The following is an 18,110-nucleotide window of genomic DNA, read 5'->3' on the forward strand; positions in this document are numbered from 1 at the left end:
TGAAAGAAAGCAGCTTAAACCAAAAAAGAAAGCATCCTCCTTTACCTGCCTTGAAGCTACTGCCTTCCCTTCCCAAAACGGGGCTGGGGTCTGAGTAAACAAAGGGGCGAGGAGAGTGAAATGTCACAGCAGCGGGATCTGAACTCACCCTGGAGTCTTCCAGCTTTTAGGAAGCAACAGGATGGAGGTGATGGAAGAGGGGTGTGTTCTGCAGTCCCGCAATCCAGCATTTATGGTGGTGTCATCATTAAAAGGCCGCAGAGTGTGAAGATCTTGGCGCTGGGGCTCGTCAGGCTGGTTTTGTCTAAAGCTGCCCTGACCTGCCCAAAACTTTGCTGTAGTTTGCTGTTCCAGGTAAACAAGCTAAACAACTGCCTGGCAACGAGGTGGCTGTTACCTAATGGGTTTTAGCAATTGAATTTGTGTAGTTTTATGTAACTGTGGGGTATGATGGCTGTGCCTGTGGTAAATCTGGTGGATTTTTTTCCTTTAAGGAGCAGGTAGGGCTAGCAGGTGCGGTCTGTGGGCACTGAGGATAGGGTGGCCCCAGGGCTATTAGCAACTCATCAGTAACAGATCATTAAATTGCACAGCTTTGGTAGGTGACAAACTTAATGGTAACGGGAAAAAAAAAGTAAAATGTGATGTAGTAACTGTGGATGTAATGGGGAATTGCAGCTGTGTGTGGAAAGAATTAAGTGTAGAGAGTATAAGAAAACATATAAAAATAGCCTCAAGTAGACCCTAAAATGAGGAGGAAGAAACAATCATATTCTTCCCAGCAAAGAGGAGACAAAACCCCATCAACATCGTATTGGCCTCTAAGAAGCTCAGGATGCTGGTGAGTCACTAGCAATGCAAAGGAAGATGGGAGAATTTCTCATCAAGGGAAAGGGGCAACTGTTTCTTTTTTCTCCAGTTACTGGCAGCCCTTAATAGAAAGGGAGTGATTTGGCTATTAATAGTTTTCACTGCTGTAACTGGCCTGCTGGTAAGCGATCCTGATGAGGCTGAGGCAGAAGTTAGACCACTGGTAAGCTCTAATTCTTGAGTCCTCCCAAAAACAGGTTCTTTCTGTGCACTCTGGCTTGCACCAAGCCCCTTCTCCATCACCTGTTGTGGCCAGGACCACGTCACTACACCAGTTCTTTCTGCAGATGGAACAAGCCTGAGCTGCAGCTCATCCTTCACCTCTTGTGTGCCATCGCTAGGGTGGCCAGCTCAGCACCGGTGTTCTGTTTCAAAGATCATAAATCCAATTTCTTTAAGTGATTTATTCTTCATTGACGGCGCCGGATGCACGGGGGATCTTTCCGCCTATCGTGCATCCCGAAGTGAAAAGCCGTCCCAAATTTATACATCACAGTGATTAATATTTTATTAACGCCTATACATATTCATTATCTAACCCCGCCTACTCTCGCTTCTCATGCTAATCAGTTTTTTGTGTCCTGCGCCTGCGCAGATCCTCTCAGTGGTCTTGGGCAGGGGTCGTCGAGCTGTGGTCGGTGGTCTCAGAGAGGAAGGCCATAAGTCTTCCTCACAGTGTACTTTTCACCCTTGGTCAGGATTCTGCTGAATTAGCTTTCTTCCTAACCGCAAGGACTGTTTTTTCTTCGAATCTTCTGCTCATTATTTTCTTATCTTGGATTCCAATGTCTTGTTCGAGATATATTGCCCGTATGTCCTATTTTGAGATACATTGTCCGTACATCTGCTTCCTGCCCTACACCTAATGTTCTGTTCTCCTTTAATAGTTTCATTCTTAACCCTTTCTTATCTGGAATCGCCTCAGCTTCCCTAATCAATCCCCCCTTTTCTTTTCCCCATGCAAATTCTTTTGCATTGCATGCCCTTATCATTAGCAGTATCGCAGTGACATACATACAAATATTTCTACTACCAATAACATAACCAGATCATTAAAAACTTGTTCTAACTATTGAAAGTTGGGTAACCATGAAGTTAACTTAAAACTCCTAATCCTGTTCCTAGCATTCCAGTTAAGTCTCTTTGTGTTCTGCCCCTGAGGTGTACTTGCTTTTGTGACCATATTGTCCAGCCTTCTAATGATGTCTTCAGGAAAGGAGAACAGGCTGGTTGAACTGCTGAGATGTTAATTTGTATTAGCAATTCAACACGCTTGAGAGACCATTCTGGATTAAATAACAATTGTTGTTGGCCTGTGTTCCTTACTACATATGGGCCTGTTTCATAAATTTTGGGTTCCAGCTTGACTGGGGCTTGGGCATAGGTTGTAGGGGAAGGAAGTGCAATAGGGGGTCTCACTGTCTTAGGAAGTATAGCATATATTGTAAAATTTATCATGAGGCTCTCGCCTTCCTTGATCTCGAGCTTTTGACCATTATTAGTCCAAAAACAGTTAACTGCTACAGTCTGTGTTAATATAAAATTATACCAACAATCTAATTTACCTGGGCGGATACAACCTTCTTGTTGGCCACTTTTGGAAGTCGGTTTTACTAAAATCCCCGTTGCTTTCTCGTGGGCTGTTCCATTAATCATTCGGCACCCTATTTCAATTTCGTCCCCTACAGTTCTTTGGTGTATCCACCCTTCCCCTAAATTTTGCCATTCTGATAATGCATGTAAATGATCACCATTTGTTCGCCAAATAACCACAACAGCTAACTTTCCATTAATGTTCTTATCCTCCCTGGTTACGGCTTCAGACCAAGGCCACCCACCATTCTCTATCATCATAGAAGCACCTTCCAATTCTTGAATCACAATTACAACTATAAGCCACAGAAATAAAACAATTCTGTTAACTAAATTTCTGCTAACTACATTACTAAATACTCCTGACCATAGTGTCTTCATTTTGCTTGACTGAACTTTAGTTTCAGTTCACCGTCACCCAGCGTTACTTTCCAGGGGGCTTTTGGAGCTTTCTTCACTCTCGAATAATGGATCCAGGCCGTTTGCTCCTTAATCTTGATGGCGGTATGTGTTGTCAGCAGCACCTGGTATGGTCCCGTCCACTTTTCTTCCAAAGGGCGACCTGCAAATGCTTTTACATACACATAATCCCCAGGTTTAAAGGGGTGGATTGGTTGGTCCAGCCCTCTAGCCCTGGTTCCTGAGACAACTTTAGATATTTGATCCAACTGTTTTTGGAGTCCTATTAAATAATTATACAAGTATCCCGACCCCAGTTGCGTCAGGTCCTCCCCGCTGAACAAAAACTGATAGGGTCTTCCGTATAATATTTCAAAAGAGCTTAGATTTTCCTTTGTCCGTGGTTTTACTCTAATTCTAAGTAAAGCCAAAGGGAGAGACTGAGGCCATGATAAATTAGTCTCTTGCCCTATTTTGGCTATTTGTTGTTTGATTAGATGATTCATCTTTTCCACTTGTCCGCTTGCCTGTGGTCTGTAAGGGGTATGGAGTTGCCGGTCTACCCCTAAGACCTTACTTACTTCTTGAACTATTTGCGCACAAAAATGAGAGCCTCTATCCGAGGACATTGCTGCCGGAATTCCGAAACGCGATATTATCTCATTCAGTAAAACCTTAACCACTTCTCTTGCCTTGTTGGTTCGACAGGGAAAAGCCTCCGGCCACCCGGAAAAAGTATCTGTCAAAACCAACAAGTATCGATACCCCCCTTTTCTTGGCAGTTCTGAAAAATCTATCTGCCATTGTTGTCCTGGATAGTTTCCTTTACTGATTATTCCGAACTTTACCCTATTTTCTGTATTAGGGTTATGATGCAAACAAATACTGCATTGCTGGGTTACTTGTTTTACCGTAGTATACAGATTTCTTCCCACCAAGACTCGACTCAGATTTTTATATAAGGTGTCTGCTCCCCAATGAGTCTTATTATGTTCTGCCATGACCATAGGCCATATTAAATTAGAGGGTAGTACAACCCTATTATCTTTCAGGTATACCCATCCATCACTCCTTGCTTTTCCTCCCAGGTCCCCAATTAACTTTTGATCTTCCTGTGTGTACCTAGGTTCCTGTCCTTCACCTAAAGTTTGTATTTTACCGTCTGGTATTAAAGTGAGCGCTTCTGCCTCAGCCAATCCGGCCACCCTTTTTGCTTCTTGGTCAGCCGATCGGTTCCCTACCTCGAAGTCAGCGGTTCCTTTTTGGTGTCCCCGGCAATGTATAACAGCCACCTTCTCTGGGTGCTTTACCGCTTCCAACAACTTCAAAATCTCCTCAGCATATTTTATTTGTTTTCCTTGGGCCGTTAATAATCCTCGTTCCTTCCAGATAGCCCCATGTGCATGCACCACACCAAATGCATACTTAGAGTCTGTCCAGATATTTACTTTCTTTCCTGCTGCTAGTTCCAATGCCCGCGTAAGGGCAATTATTTCTGCTTTCTGAGCAGACGTCCCAGGGGGTAATGGTTTCGACTCAATTACCTGTTGAGTGGTCGTCACCGCATACCCTGCTTTGCGTTGTCCTTGTTTCACAAAGCTGCTTCCATCAGTATACCATGATTCGTCCGCGTCTTCCAAGGGCTCCTCCTTGAGATCTGGTCGGCTAGAATACACAGTTTCCATAGTTTCGATACAATCGTGGACCACTGGCTCGTCAGGAGCGTTACTAAGGAAAGAAGCTGGGTTCACAATGTTAGTAACCACAATTTCTATGTCATCTTGCTCCACCAGTATTGCTTGGTATTTTAAAAATCTTTGAGGGGATAACCAGTGTGCCCCTTTCTGCTCCAAGACTGCCGAGACAGTGTGTGATACCAGCACGGTTATCTTCTGTCCCATAGTGAACTTCCGAGCCTCCTGTATATTCATGATGACAGCGGCCACCGCTCGAAGGCAACCCGGCCAACCTTTACTTACTTCATCCAGTTGTTTAGAGAAGTAGGCCACAGCTCTCCTGTAGGGGCCCAGCTTCTGTGCCAGCACCCCCAGAGCCATCCCTTGTCTCTCATAGGAGTACAACCAAAAGGGTTTAGACAAGTCCGGTAGACCCAAAGCTGGTGCTCGCATTAACTCCAATTTAAGCTTCTTAAAGGCAGCCCGTGCTTCCCCCGTCCAGACCAATTTTGATTGGTTATTCTTGATGAGGTCATATAGGGGTTTTACAATTAGTCCATAATTATTAATCCATAGACGGCACCAACCTGTCATCCCTAGAAAAGTTCGTAATTCCTTAATGGTCTGTGGTTCTGGGGTACGGCAGGTAGTTTCTTTCCGTTCTGTTCCTAAATCCCTTTGTCCCCCTGAAATCTCAAACCCCAAGTAAGTTACACGTGACTGAATCAGCTGAGCCTTCTGTTGAGAGACTCGATACCCATTCAAACCCAGAAAATTAAGGAGACTTATCGTCCATTGCATGCAGCTGCTCCTATTCTCAGTGGCTATCAAAAGGTCATCAACGTATTGCAGCAGAACTCCTTCGGTGTTTGGGGCCTCCCAAACCTCAAGCTCTTTTGCTAGTTGATTCCCAAAAATCGTGGGGCTGTTTTTGAATCCCTGCGGCAATACGGTCCAGGTCAATTGAGCCTTTCGTCCTGAGTCTGGATTTTCCCATTCAAAAGCAAAAAGCTTCTGACTTTCTGGGGCTAAAGTCAGGCAGAAGAAGGCATCTTTTAAATCCAGTACGGTAAACCAAACTAAATTATCTTTTAATTTAGTCAGTAATGTGTACGGGTTGGCTACCACAGGGTGTATATCTTCAGTGATCTTATTTATAGCTCTTAAATCCTGCACTAATCTATAGTTCTTCCCATCTGGCTTCTTAATTGGTAGTATAGGAGTATTATATTCAGATTCACACTCAACCAGCAGTCCATGTTTTAAAAACTTATCCACTATCCCCTTAATTCCTTTCCTGTCTTCTAATCTTAGGGGATATTGCTTAATCTTAACTGGCCTTTCCCCTGGCTTTAATCTCACCACTATCGGGGCTGCATTTTTGGCTCGCCCAGGGATGTCAGTAGCCCAGACTCCTGGGTAAACTTGGTCTAAAATCTCCGAAGATACTTTACCGATGGGGTCTGCTTGTATCAGCGTTAAGCTTAGCGCGGTTATCAGCTTTTCTTCTCTCACCTTTAACCCCACCTTCCCTTTTTCAAAGACAATTTCCGCTTCTAATTGTTCTAGTAAATCTCGCCCCAGCAAAGACTTCGGGAATCCTGGTAAATATAAAAACCTATGTATTCCCATCTGTTTCCCTAACTTATATTTTAAAGGCCTTAGGAAAAAGGCTTTCTCGTGCTGGCCTGTAGCTCCTATCACCGTCACGAAATCCTCATCCTCTGGTATCAATTTCTGGTTTAACACAGAATAAGTCGCTCCTGTGTCAATTAAAAACTCCACTTCCTGTCCTGATTTCCCTAGCTTAATTTTAACCAGCGGATCTGCTAGGGTAGAATCCCCCGGTCCACTTCATTGGTCGGGAGATACACTAGCTACCATCAACCTGTTCTTCTCCCGTTGTTTCGGACATTCCCTTCTCCAATGACCCACTTCCCTACAATATGCACACTGATTCGGTCTCAGGGGAGGCTTTACTGACCTTCCCCTTATCCCATTCCCTCTTCCTTTTCCCCGAAAAGGTTCTTCTTGCCTCTGTAAGGCCGCAACAGTTGCCGCAGCAATAGCCCTACCCAGCCTTTGTTTCTCATTCCCTTCTCGATTCCTAAATACCCTCCATGCCTCTTCCACCAGCCTTTCTAAATCTCTCACATCCGGCTCCTTCATTTTCTGAAGCTTCCGCCTTATATCGTCCGCAGACTGACCCAAGAACAGTGATACTAGCTGGACTTTACCTTCCTCAGAAGAGGGGTCTATCGTTGTAAATTTTTGCATTGCTGTCCTTAGTCGATCGAGAAATTCTGACGGGGTCTCAGTTTGCCCCTGTTTTATGGTATATAACCTAGACCAGTTTACAGACTTTGGTATCGCACTTTCCAAGGCGATCCTAATCCATTCCTGATATCTTTTTAATAACCTATAATCACCCTCATCATTATAGTCCCAGTTTGGGTCCACTCTGGGCACATATACCTCCACAGTTCCAGGTAAAACTCCTGACGTTACCTGGGTCTGTACTTGAGTTTGTGCATTCTTAATTACCAGTTGCTTTTCCGTTTCCGATAATGCTGCCAGCATTATCTCTATATCTTTCCAATCGGGATCTAAATTCTTTACAATCAGCTCAAACCTCCGGGCCACTGATTCTGGATCATCCCGGTATCCTTTCACAGCTTCCTTCCATGAATCTAACTCAGCAGTTGTGAAAGGTACTTTTATCCGAGCTGGTCCGTTAGCCCCCATAGCCTGTCGTAACGGGGCTTGAATAATGGGCCCGACCTTACTTCGGGTTCGAGCCGTGATCGGGGTAAAGTCTCCATTCCCCCAACTCTCATTTTTCTTATCTATTCTGCCGTTTCCTGAGCTCGCCCCCACGTCTCGTTCTGTTATCTGGGGCGGGAGGACATAATCCTCCATTCTCTCCTCTGACTCATTCAATTTCAAACATCTCTGCCCGATACTGCACGCCGAACAACATCTTTTCATTTTTCCTGCCCCTTCCTTCTTCATATCCTTTTCTATTGCCAGGATCAAAGGATCCTGTGGGGCTAAGTTAATTCCACACTCCTTCTGCCATTCCGGGTGGTTTCTCAAAGTGAAAAACATATCTGCGTATGACACCTCATCCCACTTTCCTTCTCTCCTTAGAAACAACATTAACTGTAGTAAAGTATTATAATTTAAGGTTCCATTCAGTGGCCATTTCCCTCACAATCCAACTTATAAAGTGGCCACCATTGATTACAATATTTTATCAACATTTTCTTATTTTCAGTTCCACCGGGGGATCCCCCTATATCTTTCCAATGACTCAAGATACATCCCAACGGGCTTTTCTTTGGAATCCCACTACTCTGCTGCCCCCCCATGTTACAGTTCAGAATGTTTCTTGTTACACAATACAAGCCGGCAGCTTTCCACAATAACACCAAGATCCTAGTAACGTTATAAAGAGTATAATCAAAATCCCAAAGACAATAGCCAAGGTCAAGTTCCACATTTAAACACAACGTAATACCAACCTCGCATGCAAAGGTTACTTGTTTCCCAACAGCAACTGAGTGCTTTCCAAAAAACCAAATGCCGTCCTGCAGAAAACTTTTACTTTCTGACTTACAGACGACCCCAATTGACCGGTCAACCAAATAAACCAAAATAAAGAATATAATCACTTACAGTGATGGGGTCCGTGTCTGCCTCCGCAGTGATCCGTTGAGTCGAGGAGTCCCTCCGGGAAATCCCGGGGGTACCCTAGGGAGTCCTGTTCCCAGCGGGTCCTGCGGTCCGACAGAGAAGAAGTCCCATCTGGGGTGCCAGATTGTTTCAAAGATCATAAATCCAATTTCTTTAAGTGATTTATTCTTTATTGACGGCGCCGGATGCACGGGGGATCTTTCCGCCTATCGTGCATCCCGAAGTGAAAAGCCGTCCCAAATTTATACATCACAGTGATTAATATTTTATTAACGCCTATACATATTCATTATCTAACCCCGCCTACTCTCGCTTCTCATGCTAATCAGTTTTTTGTGTCCTGCGCCTGCGCAGATCCTCTCAGTGGTCTTGGGCAGGGGTCGTCGAGCTGTGGTCGGTGGTCTCAGAGAGGAAGGCCATAAGTCTTCCTCACAGTGTACTTTTCACCCTTGGTCAGGATTCTGCTGAATTAGCTTTCTTCCTAACCGCAAGGACTGTTTTTTCTTCGAATCTTCTGCTCATTATTTTCTTATCTTGGATTCCAATGTCTTGTTCGAGATATATTGCCCGTATGTCCTATTTTGAGATACATTGTCCGTACATCTGCTTCCTGCCCTACACCTAATGTTCTGTTCTCCTTTAATAGTTTCATTCTTAACCCTTTCTTATCTGGAATCGCCTCAGCTTCCCTAATCAGTTCCCACAGCCCAAATTCTGCCTGCCCCCTTGGGACTGGGCAAGCTGGATGTTGGACGGGTTTTTGGGTTCCCTGGGCCGGGGCCTGTGGGCAGCGCTGGCAGCACGGAGCAGAAATTCAGCGCACGAGTTCCTCAGGCCTGGGCAACAGCTCTTGGCTCTTTCTTCTGCTAATATTAGGACTGTTTTGAGGATGATTATGGTTCTGTGAAATGGCTATTAATATCATACAAAGCTTGGATGGAAGTCAAAAATAACAGCAAATGAGAGAACTACTCGCTGCGCAGCCAAACAGGAAGTACAGGCAAGGCTTGGTGCTGCGAGAGATAAACAGTGGGAAGGAAAAGCAAAAGAGCTGCAACAAGATGCAGAGATGAAAAACGCAAGTAGCTTTGGAGATCGCCCGAAAACAGTCCTTGGCCCTGAAACAGTTCTGTTCCATCGAATAATGCTGATCAAATGCTCCGAGCTGATTGAAAGGAAATCCTGGTTTATTGCCCCAGACGTTTCCCGAGTTTGCAAACACGCCCTTCAAGTCCTAAAGTCCCCCCGCTGCCTGCTCGGGGAAGGGAGGGGTTGAACCAGCTCGCTGCGGGCAGGCCCTGACCCTATCCCCCCTCCGTGCCTTGGGAGTGGATCCGTTTCTTCTGCCTCTTTCTCCCTTTGCACGCAATCTGTTGCTGCCCGTGGCAAGCCTCTACTTCTGAACCCTGGTTTTCATCTTCCTTTTTGATAGTTATTGTGACTGCAGTAATCTATGGGTAGAGCCAGGGCCTGAGCTGTTTGTAGGAGGAAATAATTTTTAAGACCAAATGAACTGGCTAGAAGAAGACAGACCAGCAGGCTCCCAGTCCTTTATTGAGTAGGAAAAGGAAGAACAAAAGTTCAGGTTTATTGCCTGATTCTTAGAAACAACAAAGGGGCTCTGAACCCCCAAGCTGCTCAGCACCGTGACGAGGAAACGCAGAGCCTGGACGCGCCGCTCCCCTGAACGCGGTGCCTTAAGGGTTAGGAAGTTTCAAGGAGCTTAAGCTGAGTGGCTGAGGCCAAAACTAAAAATACATTGAGGTGCGGCAGCAGGATTTCCCTGACAAAGCTTGAGTCCTGGCCGGATATTTAAAACCTTTCTCTTATTAATTGCATTTAATCTCCCTGTTGGCATTGAAGCACAGGTGAAGCTTTTATGAGTAAGAAGGCACGTAACAAAAGGGCAGCTTCGGTTTCTGCTGTGCTTTTTCAGATCCTCTTGCTTCTGCTACTCCTGGCTGTACTACTTTGTGGCTCTGCAGGTGGACGTTCTGGCTTCTCCAGGGAAAGGAGCCGGCAAAAGCAGAGTTTCACTGGTGTCACTGCACCTGCACAGAGGTATTTGGGTCATATGCTTTTCCCGGTTATTGCACAACCCCCCTGGACCAGAGCTATGCTGGCAAAAGCCTGCGGCCACCAGACGCTAGAGAAGGTGCAGAGGATTCCGCACAGCCTTCGGTTGCTCTTGGGTCCCTGCTCTGAGCCACAACTCGTGGCAGTACGCGCATAACCGTGAGAGCGCAAGGAATTAAACGAGGCGAGGCTTATGGAGGGTTGCAATATATTTTATTAGACCCAAACGGGCAAGCTTTCCGCTAGACAAGGGCTTAGACGCTCCAGCAGTGCTTATTTTCTCCAACTACCTACCACAAAGTTACTGAGCCTGACGCAGGCGCTGCTGCAGTGGTTTGCACCAGCAGAGGGCACAGGGTTTCCATCGCAGAGCTGAGCCAGGCGCTGCAGGGCGGGGGACAGCATTCAGGTCTCTACCTCACAGCAGGATGAGTTTTTAACAATATTCCATTTTATCCCCCATTTATTTGGAGGAGAGGATACGTATTTGGAAACGGGAAGGTTTCTAGGGGTTGTTTAAAGAAAAAAGTAGGGCTCGCAGCGTTTGGAGCTGGAGCTGCTCGTGGAAGGCATTCATTCCTCTTTACCACAGAGCTCCCCTCTTTACCTCTCTGTGCATGCCCTGATTCCTCTGCTCACCCAAACTCCCTGACGTGGGACATCTAGATCAGTTGAATTCCTCCAGAGAGGAGTCCTGGACCTTCGGCTTTACTGACACGCGAGCAGCAGATGCCATGTCACCAGCAGAGGCTGGATTTGCTGCCCTGGGGTGATGCGGGGAGCCCTGTCTGGAGGTGGCAGTGAGTTTCACTCCAGGCACACCTGTTCCAACCAACTTGGACAAGAGCTGCTTTGTGCCAGCCCTTGCTGCAGCTTTGTTTCTCAAGCACAGAGAGGAGCAGAGTGGAGCCGTTAAGTGTTTCAGAATCTTGGGCTGAAATACCTTCCTACCCTCTTTCCTCAATTAATCTATCTCCAAAAATACGAGGATGCAAGCGTCTGTTTACTTCTCGGTGAGCCAACGAGGTCACCGCAAAGGCTGCGTCAACAAGAGAAAAATAATTTGAGGGGAGAGAAAATAAACGATAGCGAGGGATTCAGTTAACTGACCTCAAAAACGCAGCCCTCCCTGGCTGCTGTCTACGTGACCGCCTCGCCATCTCGCGCGCTCCAAGGGTACATCTGTGAAGCGCTGGAAGACGCTCCGATACCAACGAACTCCCCTGGCTCCTCAGGGAGGGCTTCTTATCTCCAAGAGCAAAGCCTTCCCTTCTATCAGCACTTAGAGAGACACTCAACTGTCTCCCAACTGCTCTGATGCTGCGATAAGCCCCGAGCGTCTGCTAAGCAGCGAGGCTGGGAAATGCCGGAGCACCAGGGGCTGATCTAGGGCGTGCAGCTTGGCAACAGAGAGCAGCAAAAACCCTGTCCTGCCAAAGCATGCGGGATAGCTGGGGTCCAGAGAGCTATTAACAATGTTTTTTGGCCGCGGGGCTGTAGCCTTCGGGCCATCTCTTGTGCCCAGGTAACACAGAGCTGCCTATGAGAGCGGGCAGGAAAAGCTAAAAGGGGATTTTGCAGCTCAGCCCCTAGTTCTGTGAGCAGGGTCGCTCGCTGCAGAGGGCTTTAATGCCGGTTAGGAGGTGAGCTTCGGGGAGCAGAAGTTGTTTTCTGGGGTTGGGAAAGGTCAGGAGCCACTCGGATCATTCAGTGGGACTGAGGATGCTTCAGCTGGGAGCGTAACAGGGGCAAGGAGAGGGTGCCTGGGTCCTTTACAAATGTTGGATGAGGAGAGAGAAGAAGGATGCGTGGGGAAGACAGCCGGCTGGCTGCAATAGCTCAGAAATAAGGCCAAGTCCTACCCTTCTCAGCAGCGAAGGCATTGCAGAAATCTCAACGTCTATCTGGTCCCAGCTTCCCACAGCAGTGACCGCCTGGGGCAGGGGACGCAGTGTTCCAGCTTTTTTTCTTCCAAACCAACTATTTTTCTAAGTCTACAGCTCGCTCATCGGACCGTGGCTCCCTCTGCTCCTGTGGCCGCAAGGTGCTCTCCCCTTGTTTGGGGGGTTCAGGCCACGTTTCGGGTTCGCAGGGGGGGTCAGCAGAGCTGCCTGGGTGAGCAGGACTAGAAGCCTCCGCTCTGAGAGCTTCTGTGGCTGCCTCTGGCACAGGGCTGGGGCTCAATCCCCGCTCCAGACCAGGGGAAAAACGTGCAAGAGGATCCGTGGGGTCTGCAGGGTTGTTGAGGAAGCCAGGATTTGAGAGAAAATCAGATCCTGAATCCAGCAGCCAACTGCTGGTCCTGAGATGCGTGGTCCTCCTACCGAGGCCTGAAAGAAATGAGAAATTGCGGGGTTCGGATTTTGATAAGATTGCAGCAGTAACGCATGAAGGTTTGAGCCAAATTCTCAGAGAGCAATGGGAAAAGAGGAGAAGCCGTAGCGATGACAACTGAACATAATGTGCAGAAAGAAAGAATAATGGCTAGTGGATGATTTAAACAATGTGTTAATTAAAATAATATAGATATTGAAGGAAGAATCTGTTTCCCGCAGAATTTAGAAGCGACCGGAACACGGTGCGCTTGGACTAGTTAGCAGCAGCTGCAGGTGAGAGTAGGCAAGGCGATGCCTGCCCAGGGAAACACTCAGGTGCTTTTCAGTGGTTGGAAACGTTCTCAGATGTGGCTGAGCTTGTAGGAATCCCACGGGAATGAGAGAAAAGGGCCTCTGGATGCCTGCAACCTGTCCAGGTCACGCTCTGTCTCTTCAGGATAGCCAATTCTGGGTGTCTCTGAGATGAACCCCAGCTGATTCTGCAGCCCTTGCATCCTGCCCTGGGTAGGAGACCGTTTCACTGCGGCGAGCAACAGAGAAATTTCTGTACGTTGAGAGGGTCACCCGGGAACAAGCAGATCTAAGGCTTTAGAAGCTAGGAGTGGATAATGTTAAGAAGGTGAAAATATTTCAGCCTGACTTCAAAGGGCAATCGATCAGTTAAGCAACAGGGTTGCTGTGGATGATAAAGGGGGAAGAAATCACAATACTGTAAGGAAAGAACAAGCTAGAAAGCACGCTCGTTATATATGTCTGGGTTGTCTGGACGAGATTAAATATAGACAACAGTTGGAAGCTGAGAAAAGTCTTTGCTAACCTGGGGAGGATGGAAAACGCACAAGAGAAATGCAGGAGGTTTGTCTTACGATGGAGGCTGAAGATCGGGAGAGAATTATGTGGTGTTGGGCTCTGGGAAAACAGCAGAACAAGCAGTTAAACACATTGTTTGTCAGCACCTAAAAAAGAAGACCAAAGCAAATGAGTAACAGGCAACGCTAATTTGGCAAGAGCTAACCATCCCAAGCTAAGATAATTTACTTCTACAACGATGTTATGAGCGCTGCACTCCAAGAAGAGGCAGTAAAATACAATTTTATGGCTTTTGACACTGTTCCACATGGTACACGAGCAAGCTAAAGAAACACGTTTCAGATAAAATCACTCCAGAGTGGATCCAAGGCTGAGCGATGAGCCCTGTTCGGAGGAGATCTTTCAGTGTTTTCTCCTTGCAAACTGGAAGGCTGGAAGCAAAGCGAGTTTTAGGAGCAGGCTAAAGAAAGGGGTTGGGAGTGACGCAACTGATCCTTCTTTGGGCAGGAGGACGTTTCTCTCTCGTCTCTACTGCTGGAGGTTTCTGCAGGTAGTTTGGAAAAGAAGAAAATTTTAAAGAAAAAATTTAAAGAATGTCATTTTCATTGCCATGAAACTCAAAAATGACTTGAGGTGGTGGCTGTGGTTTTTTTCAAGCAGGAAACTAAAATACAACTTGAAACAAGAAGCTGACAGCAACTTTAACTAATTAAAGATAACAAATATGTAGTGAAAAAGAAAGAAGAAAGAAAAATGTTGCTTCTAAATGTATTAATTTGTGAAGAAATAGCTCAAACTGGCCGTGGGTGCCTGCTCTCCCAAACACGGATGGAACCTGGATATTTCTGTAAATAGATCTCCACCACATCGTTCCTGAAAAATCCCAGTTTCTCCAAATGCTGTGGTTTTTTATGGGACTGTTTTCTGCCTTGCTGAGAAGGATTTTACCCCGGCCCAAGTCAGAAATGAGGCTGCATGACACAATTTCTTGGGCGAGCAAAACTGGGTTGGACGACCCCCTGAACCTCTCAGGTTTGTTTTCTTGGGCTTTAACTTGGAACCAATTCAGCAACTCTTTTTGTCCTAACTTTTATCTAACCAAAAAAGAAGAAGGGGAGAATAAAAATATACAGTGCCTTGTATAAAAAGAAAAACTATTGCTCCCCAATTCTGACTCTTCCCCCAGCATGTTTCAGGAAACCACATGACGGAGGTGAAATTGTTTTATATAAACTATAATTTCCACCCAGTGAGACGACGGCTCCCTACTTGCTTCCCTGTCAAGTGGAGCTGAAGGTGGTGGTTTCTGCCCTGGCCAAGCCTGGTGGCCTAATTCTGCATCCCTGCGTGCGATGTCTCACCGCAACAGCGGGTTTTCCGTGGGCTTTCACCTGCTCACAGCAGCGTCTCCTGGCTGCCTCGTTCCTCCTTCATCTGCTGCTTCAGGGACTTTAAATATCCGTCAAATTTCGATGAAGCAGAAAGGTGGGGTGCCCGTCTTGTCTGCAGCACCTCTGTAGCCCACGTTTGGGGAGAGAGCTTGGTGCAACCACAGCGGGCGCTGGCTTCTGTGCCTAGTGCTTGGTCAAAGTCTTTTGGCACGCAGCACCCAGGTGGCCTGCAAAGATTTTTCTCATCTCGTGCTGTTTTCTTTCAGTTCAAAGTGTCTGAAGTGCTGAGGAGGCTGTCGGCACCTTCCAGGGCACTTTATTTTTAGCACAGCATCGAGAGCAGGCTGTGCGCCTTAGGTGATGCAAAGACACTTGAAAACATGAAGCTCCCCTTTTCGACGCAGGCGAGCTCTTAAACCTGCCCAGCCTTTCTAGTGGCTAAATCGCGTGTTTGCGTTGTACCTCACTCGGTGGGATTTTATTTGATGTTTCGATTTCGAGGCGTTGCTGGCCATGTGAGTATTCACAGTCTGCCCCCGAGTCCCTGCAGCCCCTCTGAGCTGCTCTAGGATCCGGAGGTGGTGCTCAGATGATCCCGGCAGCAACTTTGGCCTCGCGGCCGCCGACCCCACGAAACGAGAACCCCTGATTATTTTCACAGACCACGTTACTGAGAAGCGGTCTCACAACAGCTCGCGGCATCTGAGCCCCTTGCTTATGAAACTCTCGGCGTGTGCAGGCGGGAGGCGTTTCATCCGGAGCTGGAACACATCAGCCAAGCAGAATTTCCTTTGAGCTGCAGATAAGCAGATGCTGGCGATAGAGAGGCCCTGCTCAAACAGACACGGTGCTTCCAGCCTTCAGAGCAGCCTCCAGCGCCAAAGGGGAAGGAAGTATTTAATATTGCGAACACAGGGACATATAGCGAAAAACAATGCTTCGAGACGCATCACCCTTAACGCCGTACGCCCTGCGCTGTTAACCCGCTGCTGCCGGGGTGAGAGTGCCCGAGGTGGCCTCGGAGCATGGGGTGAGCGGTGAGGCTGAAGGGTTCTGAGCCTGGGCATTATTTGGTAAGGATCCCTCGGGAACGGGCAACAAGGAGGTGGCACATTGTGGGGGAAAGCGGGATAAGCCGTGGATAAAGCTGATTTTTTTTTCAGTGGGCGCATTGAAAAAATCACATCGTCTTTGCGATGCGCCACTGAAAAAATCACATCGTCTTTGCGATGCGCCACCTCAATGGTCAGATTACAGAAAGTAGGAAGACAAAAACGCATCATCAACAACAACAACAAAATCAAAAACCAAAGGGCAAAATCCACCAAGCAACAAAACGATGCCAGGCTCTTCGCCGAGCCCTGCAGAGCACGCGAGGCTTCGCTTCGGTTCCTTTCACCGGCAGCAGAATTTGACAATATAACGGTCTCTGCTTCCCGAGAGCAAGCAGAAGCAGCACGCTGCACAGCCCAAGTGCTATCAAAAAGACAGACTGGGATAATAAAGTTGTGGTCAAAAGCAGATGAAGATTTAGGCAGAACCTTAGGCAGACTAGTTCTTGAATGGAAGTCTTAGGAAAAAATAAATAAATTAAGCCCAGTAATAAGAAGCTAAATATTTCTGGAGAAGAAAGGGAGCAGCACTTGCTAATTTTGTGTAGATCCACCTGTGCTCCAATGACAATTGGAATAATAAATAATGAAGAGCAGGGAAAAATATGCAAGAAGTTACCCCATGGTCACAGATGGTATGAATGTACAGATAGGAGACAGTAAGGGAAAAAAAGGCAGTTCAGGGGACTCTTTCCTGGTTTGGGGGGATACAGGAGGGACCGGCTGGGGAAGAACCTCGTTGCGGGGCCACCTGCCAGGTTAGCTGAGGGCACGGCTGAATACCCAGGGACAGAAACTTCACCCAAGGGTAAGCAGTTGAAGAAGGGGAGAGCAGGATTAGGAGCTGCAGCTCAAAGACCTTGAATCAGAAGGTGATGCTGCATCCTCGCAGCAGCGGGGGCAACAGGAGCCTTCCAGCCTGGATCCGGCTGCTCCCCGACGATGTACGCGTCACCCAAGCGATGCTCGCAGAGGGACACCCCCATCTTCATCCCCCCCAGCCCACGGGAAGATGCCACAAGATGCTCTGCCCACTGCTTCCAGAGACTGCCTCAAGATGGTGCTCCAGCCAATTTGCTGTATTTTTTTTCCCTTTTTTTTTTTAATAAAGAATTTGCATGCGTTACAGATGGCTTTTCTGTGTAAGTCTTTACTTAATAGTAACAAACGAGGGTGGAACGGGCTCACTCCCCTTTGCAAGGCCCATCGCTTCCAGCTCCTGCGCTGGAAGCCCCTGAGTGCCTGCCGGGAATGAGTCACAAACAAGGTCCCCATAGGAAAGGAGAACTATGGGTTCTTAACCTTGACCATTCTGGGTAGGAAAAGTTTATTTGTCCAGCTTGCTTTATAAATAACCCAGAACGCAGCAGCCTTGTTTTCATAATCTCCGACTGGCCGTGCGGAGGAGCCTCAGCAGAGAGCCTGTCCAAACGCTGGCAATCCCGGCCGGAGGCTGGCCCCTGGGTCTTGCTTTAATGCATCCTCCATCTGTGCTTTGCTCCGCAGCGCGATGGAGAGGAACGCCAGCAGCCTCCCCGCGAGCTCTGCGGTATTGCCCGGTCGCCTCCTGGGGGAGAAAAAGGGTTAAAAAGGAGCTGGGGCATTTTTATTGGGAACAGGAAGAGTTAAGGTCAAAGAGCGAGGTGTTAATGGAGGGATGCATGCAAGGAGTGGGGGGCCAGCTCTCACCACACCCGTAACTTCAAGGAGAAGCTGGAACCCTGAAAATTAACCCCGTGCAAACAAGGCTAACCCTCGCCTTGTGGCAGGAGGGCTCGCCATCCGCCTCGTGGTTTTGGCAGCCCCGTCCTGCTGGAACTGCACCTGCTCGCGGGAGGGAGGATGGGGAAACATCCAGGGCTCGGTGCAACGCGGGTAGGCAGGACAACTTGCTGTGTAACCTCGAGGAATAATAAGAGCAGCAAAGGAGAAATGGCCAGCAAGGCCAAATGCAAAGTCCCGAGAGACCATCTGGGGAGCAGCCCTGCAGGGAAGGGCCTGACCATCCCGCGTGGCCACCTCCAGCAGGAGCCAGCAGCCTGTTCTACAAGCAACCAAGGCCAAACGCGCCCTAAAACAGCCTTTTTGTCCCAGAAAGCAACAAAGCTCCTTTCTAACGGAAGGCAAATACTATTGCAAGGTGCAGCAGAA

The 18,110-nt window shown here is 47.6% G+C and overlaps 2 long non-coding RNA genes across 4 annotated transcripts; both read right to left on the reverse strand.

The window, feature by feature from the left end:
- Positions 1-1,698: 1,698 nt before the first annotated feature.
- On the reverse strand, positions 1,699-8,936 carry LOC308184075. The gene is made up of 2 exons (XR_013942566.1): positions 8,063-8,936; positions 1,699-3,034 (listed from the first exon to the last, which is right to left on the reverse strand). It is a non-coding gene; the product is annotated as an uncharacterized lncRNA (long non-coding RNA).
- Positions 8,937-17,123, reverse strand: LOC308184077. 3 transcript variants are annotated; one of them, XR_013942568.1, is made up of 3 exons: positions 14,848-17,123; positions 13,464-13,555; positions 8,937-12,640 (listed from the first exon to the last, which is right to left on the reverse strand). It is a non-coding gene; the product is annotated as an uncharacterized lncRNA (long non-coding RNA). The 3 variants fall into 3 exon arrangements; XR_013942569.1 differs by having other exon boundaries at positions 13,464-13,602; XR_013942570.1 differs by having other exon boundaries at positions 14,818-17,123.
- Positions 17,124-18,110: the final 987 nt, after the last annotated feature.

The sequence above is a fragment of the Anser brachyrhynchus genome (genome assembly GCF_964034855.1).
Source record: "Anser brachyrhynchus genome assembly, chromosome: 29".
NCBI lineage: Eukaryota > Metazoa > Chordata > Aves > Anseriformes > Anatidae > Anser > Anser brachyrhynchus.